This window comes from Eufriesea mexicana, unplaced genomic scaffold (assembly GCF_001483705.2).
Source record: "Eufriesea mexicana isolate 0111107269 unplaced genomic scaffold, ASM148370v2 scaffold4744748136, whole genome shotgun sequence".
NCBI classification, from domain to species: domain Eukaryota; kingdom Metazoa; phylum Arthropoda; class Insecta; order Hymenoptera; family Apidae; genus Eufriesea; species Eufriesea mexicana.
The window spans coordinates 16,363-24,936 of NW_016907967.1; positions in this window are offsets into that span (position 1 = coordinate 16,363).

Sequence of the window (8,574 nt, forward strand, 5' to 3'; positions counted from 1 at the left end):
AGAGCGTTCCTTACACGTTGCCGCGCATTATTCAATAACGCAACGTCGATCAAACGAGACGTCTGCTTGCCGGAATCCCACGTTATTCGTCTGACATTCACTAATTACGATTTCCCTTTTCCGGCGTGGCTTAACGAGGCAGCGAAAGAGCCGCATCAGGAACCAGGATACGACTGATGACACTCGACCATTACGCACGCGTGTACGCGTATCCGCACGGTGTGAACAGTCCCGGGGCGAGCAGGCTGGCGCACTTTTATGCAAAAACCGTCCGTCCATCCTTTTCCAGCCACGGTGCTTTATTATCGTTCAACCACGCGTCTACGACCTCCCTTGACATTCCAACACGGACGTTTAAAGCACGTCGATGCGCTTCGAGCGGCGGATACTTAGCCGTCCGGGAGAAAAATGGGCCCGGTGTTATTAGCGAGGTGTTGGATAGCTGGTACCGCTATTTGAATAATGCATACGCTACGCCCTTCAGGCTGGAGCAGGTTTCATTCGATCCAATAAGCGGCGCGACGCGCGCCCCGTGCTTTTTCTTCCCTCCCCGCTCGCCCCTCGCCACCAGCGCGCGTCCACGCACGGCACGCGTAATTGCCTGAAAATTTGTGAGAAAAGGATAACTTACAGCTCTCGTTAAACGAGAAACTCTCCGTCTGCCGTGCTGGCTGAATTTCATAGGAACAGGAATACTCGAGGGTAGGCTGTTAGACGACGCGTATATATACTTAATTCCGAAAGGGGATACGGTGAAACGTTTAAGTCAAATCGTTCGAATTATGCATCTCCGCTTTCCGGTTTGCTGGATGATCTTTTCATCGGAATCGTTTAGAACTCCACTTCGTTTTCACATTTCCATCCGCATCCTTCCCTGCTGATTTCCTTCGTGATGCACCATTGTGGGCCGGAAATGGCGTCGAATTGGATGCTCGTTCGCGTGAAATCTGCAAGAATCCAGAGGGTATTCGTACTCTGTGTAACAGACCTGCAGAGTATGGCGTTCGTAGAGCATGTCCTGAATAAATTATCGAGCTCGACGATACTCGTAAAAGCATTACCAGTTTCATACCTGGCGCGTGTTTTCATTGTCATTGGCGACATCGGACGAGGTGCCAGCCCAAATCGTGTAGTCGGCGAGCGTTTCGTATTCGATCGGGCCGACCGATCCTGGACAATGTCATCGTTATCATCGTTACCCCTCGGTCGAATGCAAGGCCAAGTCATCGACGGCTAGATCGTCCGCGTCATCACTGTGAGCTATATTCTACCGTTTCACGGTCCAGTCGTTTTATGCTTCAAGATCATTAGATTCGATTGCACGACAACGGCAGAGGAAAAACGGCGGGGACCATAAAGTGGAGGGTTAAGGGCGACGACGAGAATGGGGGAAAAAAGGAGTGGCGCAAAAAGCGGACGGTGGCGGGTCATAAGTGTGGAAAATACAAAAGTCGAATGTGAATGACGGTGGAAAAAGGAAGGCAAACGTTTGCGTCGTGTGTAAGAATTATATCACGAACGTAATGACATGTTTATTACGCTGCGTGCCAGCTGTGTACATGAACAGGGTGCTCGGTGCGATTTTACCCTGTTTTAGATACGCCATGTAAATGCACTCTCGTGAAACGTAGTTGTATTTTATAATCAGACGTATTCCTTGACTTGCTGTTTCACGATATCTGGAACACCACGAGGACAGGTCTCAGGTGTGGCTTAAACTCGGGATTAAGTGTAAAGTTAAATTATACTTACAAAATCGACGTATGATCGAGGTTATAAAATATAAGATGATCGTAGAAGCTCAAAAATATTCGAAATATTATACCAGGTCTGCAAAGGTGACGCATCCAATACCCGCATCACCTGCAAAGAAAAGAAACCAATTAACTCAATGGACATCGTTTTATCTCTTATTAACATAATTGATTAAACAAGTTGGGTCCCTTCCCCCAGAATATTTAAATAAAACCATACTCGTAAAATCGATATACGTTCGAGGATAATGCATGATCGACATCACGACAGATTCGATTAACTCCAGGAACTTTTCTAGATCCAACAAAAGATCGGGCAGAACAAAGCGAGAGGAACAAAACCTTGGAATACAAAAAGGAAGGAAAGAGAGCTCATGGGAAAAAAGTGCTTCAGCGGTGCATCGTCGTTATCGTCCTCCAGTTTACATGGACCATTGATTGGCTATCACTCCCAGCAGAGGGTCGCGCGTCCTCCACCTCCGGGGTATCCAGTTTACTCGTAAAAAATTGACTTACGCTGATTGGCCGGCGAATCGGTTGATTATCGCCGTCGGTATTTCTCGCGTTATTGTTCCGTACCTCTGGCTGGTCGAGAGGTACCCAACGTCGAGGGACGTCAGCAACGGCAACAACGGCACAGCTGTTGCTGCTTGCCTTCGCCGAAGCTACTGTCGGGTAATTAGCGACGTATTAATATACCCGATATAAACGAGCGACGTGCAGGCTTGTATTTCAAGCAGACCACCCAACAAGGCTACGTTCGTACGCGTTAATTAACGATTTTCTACCAGCACGAATCAACGCAAGCATGCTTCTATTATTCAGCTAGGCGCCATGTTGCTATTCTTCGAGAGAAAAGGGTTCTATTGGACGATTAGTATCGTATCACCCTATTGAACCATCAGCATTGTATCACTTGATAATTAATTCCTTATTTATTACCTCTTGGATAGACTGTCTTCGATGTAACGTTACTCCCATCGTCATACAATTGACTGGAACCCTCTTGTGCACGGGGTAAATAATACGAGGAGAGCTGGAGGTCTTATGAGAATCTTGTGTTATCCTGTTTAATGCCCTTTGATGGTTTTAGATGCGATATTCAATTTCGTGAGATTCCTCGACTGGCAATCCCTGCTACTATGAAGATTTATGGATATCTATGGAGAGATTTATGGACATCTATGGATCGCTGGTAATTCAATATTCACGCTTTGATGATATTAAAAGTCGAAAGGTAAGAATTGCACGAGTGAAAGATCGTAAAGTTGATTAAGAATTTTTCGCGAAGCGTCGTTTGTGATCCGACTCGTAATGAGAGTTCGAGAAAAAAGTGAGGTTAACTCTATCATTGATTCCACGACGTTCGGCAATCTCCTAAGGATATTAGCATCCCGTAATCGTAATATCCTAGGATTTAATCCAGTCGTTATATCTCGGATAATCTATTTTACGACACTTAATTGTGATAAAGCTAGATTTTAATGGGATTCGTAAAAAATGAAAATTATAATCTCGTAACGAAGCAGTCCCTTTATAGACCAATCAAACGGTGCTTCAAAAGGCCGCGGATAATTCAAACAAAACCGAAAAGGTGATAGTGAGGAACGTTTTAATCCGCGATAATGTCGAGGCGAGGAGAGGGAAGCGTATCTATCTCGAAGCTCGAAGAATGATCCACGATCGGGCCAGTCGTGAAGGTGCTTTCGAATACCGTAGCCAGCGTCGTTTGTTACACGGTGGATGGGTATCAATTACGCGAATACCGGCGATTGATTGTGCATTGGCACCGTTCGAACGTGACGGAGGTGCACAAAGCGCCGGAGGGACGGTGTTATGCTCGAGGGCATCGATCGACGATGATTCAGGAACGTTCCCATGCTGTCTAAATAGAATCTCGGTGCACCGACGCCAAGGCGTCGGCTGCCAGTTGGATTCAGAGAGACGTTCGATGATGAAATCCAGCTTTGGTGTATTAATCTCTGCTCAGACTGAGTGTTGGATCCGCAAGATGAACTGTTACTTTTGATATCTCTTTCGTTGCAGCTGATGGAATCGTTTCCTCGTTTTTCTGCCACGTTCCTCTATCTTTCCTTCCTTCCTTCTCCAGGTACTCCATGCGAATCTGTGAACGTATATTTCATTTTATCAAGCGAAGAATCGATAGCAAAGGGAAGTACTTACAATTATTTCTTTTTCCTATTCTTATTCAATCTGTATCTGACATAGACACTTACACAGTCTTGTCACTCGAGGATTTACGTATCCATAAAGGTTCACAGATAAATTGTAATATATTCGAGTATAGGAATAATCTCGTATATCGTATTCCTCAAAATACTTCAGAAGATCCACTGTTATTTGGCGTAAAATGCTTATGATAAATTGCACTTGTCATTTCAGGAGTTAATATTCGCTTGGATAGTTTACATTGTTATCGGAATATTACAAATCTGATGTATCAGTAGTGCTGACAAGCTGAGGTATAAATCACGATGATCGAATGCCTTAATGTTGCCGAGGTGATGAAAATATTAGGAAAATGTTGATTACAGGTGACTGGGGCATTACATCAGCAAAGAACGTCTCTAGTTTATTCTTACTCCGAGTCGATAGAGCGATATCCATCGAGGCAAGAAGTTGGCACGACGATCGAATTTACATAGTATTCGCTGATCGTTGACGGAACTCCGAGCTCGCGAGGCAAGAACGAAGAAGTGTTGCATGATTGTTCCACGAGAGGGAAAAACGTGAGAGAGTAATTCGTCGAATGCTAGTTAATTTAACGGCGATTAGAGTTACAGTGCCGGCAAATGAAGCATGTTGCGGTGTACCTTTACGGCTGGTTTATTGTAACAAAATGGACGTGCAATTCTCTCGGAGATTCGTTACCTAGAGATAGAACCTATTGAGAATTCTCTAGACGCGTGCAAGTTTCAGTAAACCTTGAGGTATTACGGAATCAAACGTCGGTTAAATTTACATAAAATTCACGCGAATTTTATAAATACATTTTAAGCTAACATACAGATCACGTGCACGTGACGAAAACGAATTAAAAATATTAGACACGAACGCACACGTATGAGTGTGTGTTTTGCAGCAGCGAGGGTGCTAGGTACACGGGTAAGAAAAATAACTGCGACGAGGGAAAGTCAAAGCGACCCATTTTACAAGATTAGATAGCTCTTAAAAATAAAGAAGATCGAGGATTAAAAATATCGAAGTAATTATATTTTAAGATCGAAGAAAAATAACAATATCAATTTTTGATCATAATTACTCCACAGTATTAAATACTGTCAACCTGGAAACATTGTTTGCACGAGGAAGAATAGCTGACCATAGTTTCAATTTTAATTTAATTAATAATCACATCGATTGCTCCTCTCTCCTTGCGCAAATTGATTTCTATGTGCCAGAACGTGCATCTAGAGCAGGTTTTCGTATTCATATGTCCAGATCTACATATAGATTAATTAATCCAATTTATCGTATTATTACTGACTCAAACACTCTTTTTAATCGTATAGATTTTTTTTATGGGTCTTTACAAACTTTCAAAAGACAATTACGGTTGATTATTGATTAAAGCTATACCTCCACAACAAGTACAACGAATAGAATTGGCTAGTAGGATGAGAACGAATCTGACAAGGGGGAAACAAAAATCGAGGAAGACAAAGTTATCCGTCATTCGAGCATCGGAAGATTCGTTCAACTGGTTCTGTTTTGAACGACAGCGTTACCAAATGCTTGTTTCGATCGATAGTCGCTTAACCAATGATAACAACCATCGATCGTACAGTGACAGCATGATTGAAAGGCTGGCAATAAATTGGTCGCGTGACGACAATCGATTCGTACGAGGTGGGAGACGTTAAACGCTCAATGATTGCGTAAGTGTATGAGTAATTGAAAGCTGATGATGTTTGCGACTTTCATTTTCTTCTTGCCTTCCCATAATAAGTGTATAATGCACCGTTTTTCTTCCCTCGTTATTCCACGATCATTCTGTTTAATGGCTGTATTAACATGTTGAGAGAGCGTTTAGCAATCGTGTCTATCGGCGCTAATTATTTCGTCACGCGCTATCAAGCTTGTTCGACACAACAGAGAAAGTAGTTACAAACTGCTCGAGATATTATGATTCGTTCGGTGTTCAATGGAAGATTAAGACGGTAGTAGTACCCGGTTGCCTGGTATAAATCGATATCGTGTAACGTGCTACAAGGATGAATTGAACGATGCAGTTGCACGTACTTCTGAATAAATCTCGAAGGATCTAAAAGATACATCACTTATGATAGTGATCGTAGGTGAGAGATACTGTTTCAATTTTATTTATGCTTTCTATTTTGTAGGAATCGAAAACAGACGAAAAGAATTTAATCGTAAATCACTACAACTGCTTACGCTTCTTTTCATCGTTATCTTGTTGCTAGCTATAGACGTTTATGCGAATATATGTGTATTATATCAACACGTTGATTGTGAAAGTGAAACAAATTTATAGCTTTCATCTATCTACGCTAAAACCATCAGAATCACTGCACTTTCTCTATTCATCGCAACAATAATAATAATAGTAATGAAAAAAAAAAGGAATTAAAGCAACGACCCTCTGTTTGTGTGTCATTACAACAGTATACATCTAACGCAATCCAGAGTGTATAATTTCCCCTGCTCGAATTTCCTTTCCGGCCACAGGCACGCGCACACCGCGGAAGAAGAAGGCGGGAATTTTTTGAAATTGGAAACGTAGTACGTCCTCCGAAGGACGCGCGAAAGGCGAAAGGAAACAGCGTGACGACACGCGATACTTCTCCCCTAGGCACTTATGCATCCGCAGAGTTATTGCGCAATCGGACAGTGGATAGAAAAGCCTGGTGCCCTCGTCCAAGGCGACGAACGTCTCGATCCTTTTTCTGGCACGATTCGATCGTCGACCGGTGTATATCGCTGGTCATAAGCCATTCAGGTTCGTTAGGCGTCATTCAAGGGAAGAGAGAGCATTCGATGGAACGTGAGGTATGCGCAGTTTCCGCGGCACCCAAGGACGTTGCAATCTGGACTATACCTAGGTCTGTCATGTTTACGAGGCTTCGATCCCTTGCAGTGAAAATTGCGTCGGATCTTCTATACTGGGTTCGTCGTCTCTACTGAAATCGAGTGCGAAGATGCGTTCAGCTGGTATACGAGCCTGTAATGAAAATGTATGGATTGGCGATGCAAAAACAAAATATAGCAAGATTTCGCGTTACTTCGACCAGTTAGAGTCCTTCATTTAGTTTATACCATAGTTCGTAATTATTCCTGAATTATTTTACATTTGCTATATATACCTTCCAGTGGTCTTCATTCTTTATCCATTTTCTTTTTTATTCTTTCCCTGATAGAATCAGGAGTATTTATTATATCATTATTTTAATAACACTTGGTATAGTATAACATGCTGCGACTACCGGGATCTCGTAAATTCCGTTATTTACTAAATTTCGAGTAATTTCATATCGGTAATCGGTAAATGCTAGAACATGTTTTTACTGCCTCACTGTCGGAATACAAATGTTAACACGCGTGATTAAAGCACTGGATACGATGTCGGAATATTATCTGTGATATTTAGTATAAAACGTAACTGCTTACAAGATAGCTATTAGAGATTAGAATGTAACAACATCGTAAGATTTTCGAGCCGTTTAATGAGATTGCCGCACGAATACGAAAAATCGTACGTTAGAATTACTTACAATTAGTTATATTTAATCGCGTTGAAATAGAGAGAAAAAAAAAGAAAACATTTAAGCGTGTTTTGCATAAGAACGTAATACTTATTAAATTATAACGTACTGAATTTAGCGCAATGTTACATTAAGTTTTATAATCTTAAACTGCACTGGAACTATTACGTTGTTTATTTCCTAGAGCTTCTACGGGAAAAGTATGCATTAAATTTAATTCCGGAATTCCAATGACATTGCGAATTAAGTCATGACGTTAGCAATGATCCTCGAAACTTATTCCTTGCTTTAGCGTAAATGCTCGCTGCGCTAATGGAAACGTAGTACCAGCCTAGTTATTTACGTTTCAACAGAAATCTGATTGGCCTAGGCAACAGGTTGCGAAGAATGCGAGTATCCATTACGTCTCTGCTTTAGGCTTGATTCACACTACGAGGTACTAAATTCTTCAATTTTAAATAGAAACGAGTATTTAAATCTTCAATATTTAACCTTTAACAACCATAAAGTAATAAATCTTTAATTACCTTGATACAAAGTACTATCATCGATATCCTTTTTGCTCCATTTCTACAAGAAAAATTTACATAACCTCCACAACGCAAATAGTACGAATTGTTTCTTTTCTGTCGATTGTTTTGGACTAACCTTCCTCTATAGATTCTTTTTCTGCATAGGTGCATCTGCACGAGGTATCGATTCATATGTTAGTTCGCACAAGTCTCGATAGAGATCCTTTCTATTAGACCGGTTCGGTTGAATCACGCTGGATTCAACGCTGAGGAAAACACGACAGGAAACAAGGTGGCGAGGGTATCTTGGTCGAGAAAACGTATAAGCGTTTAAGAAATAGGATTGATTTAATCAACGTGTCACTTTTATTTGAATCACTGCCACTTTACTCGGTCGTTGATTTTATGACTATTTATATAGATTATGCTGATTTCGAACACGACGATCTAGTGGCTGGGTTCGGTGCGTACGTGAGCCGTAGCCGTGAAATGTGTGACATGTGCTGTGATCTGGTAACGTTGAATTCAGTATCTGGTCCAGACGTTTCGGCGCCCGAGGGCAGC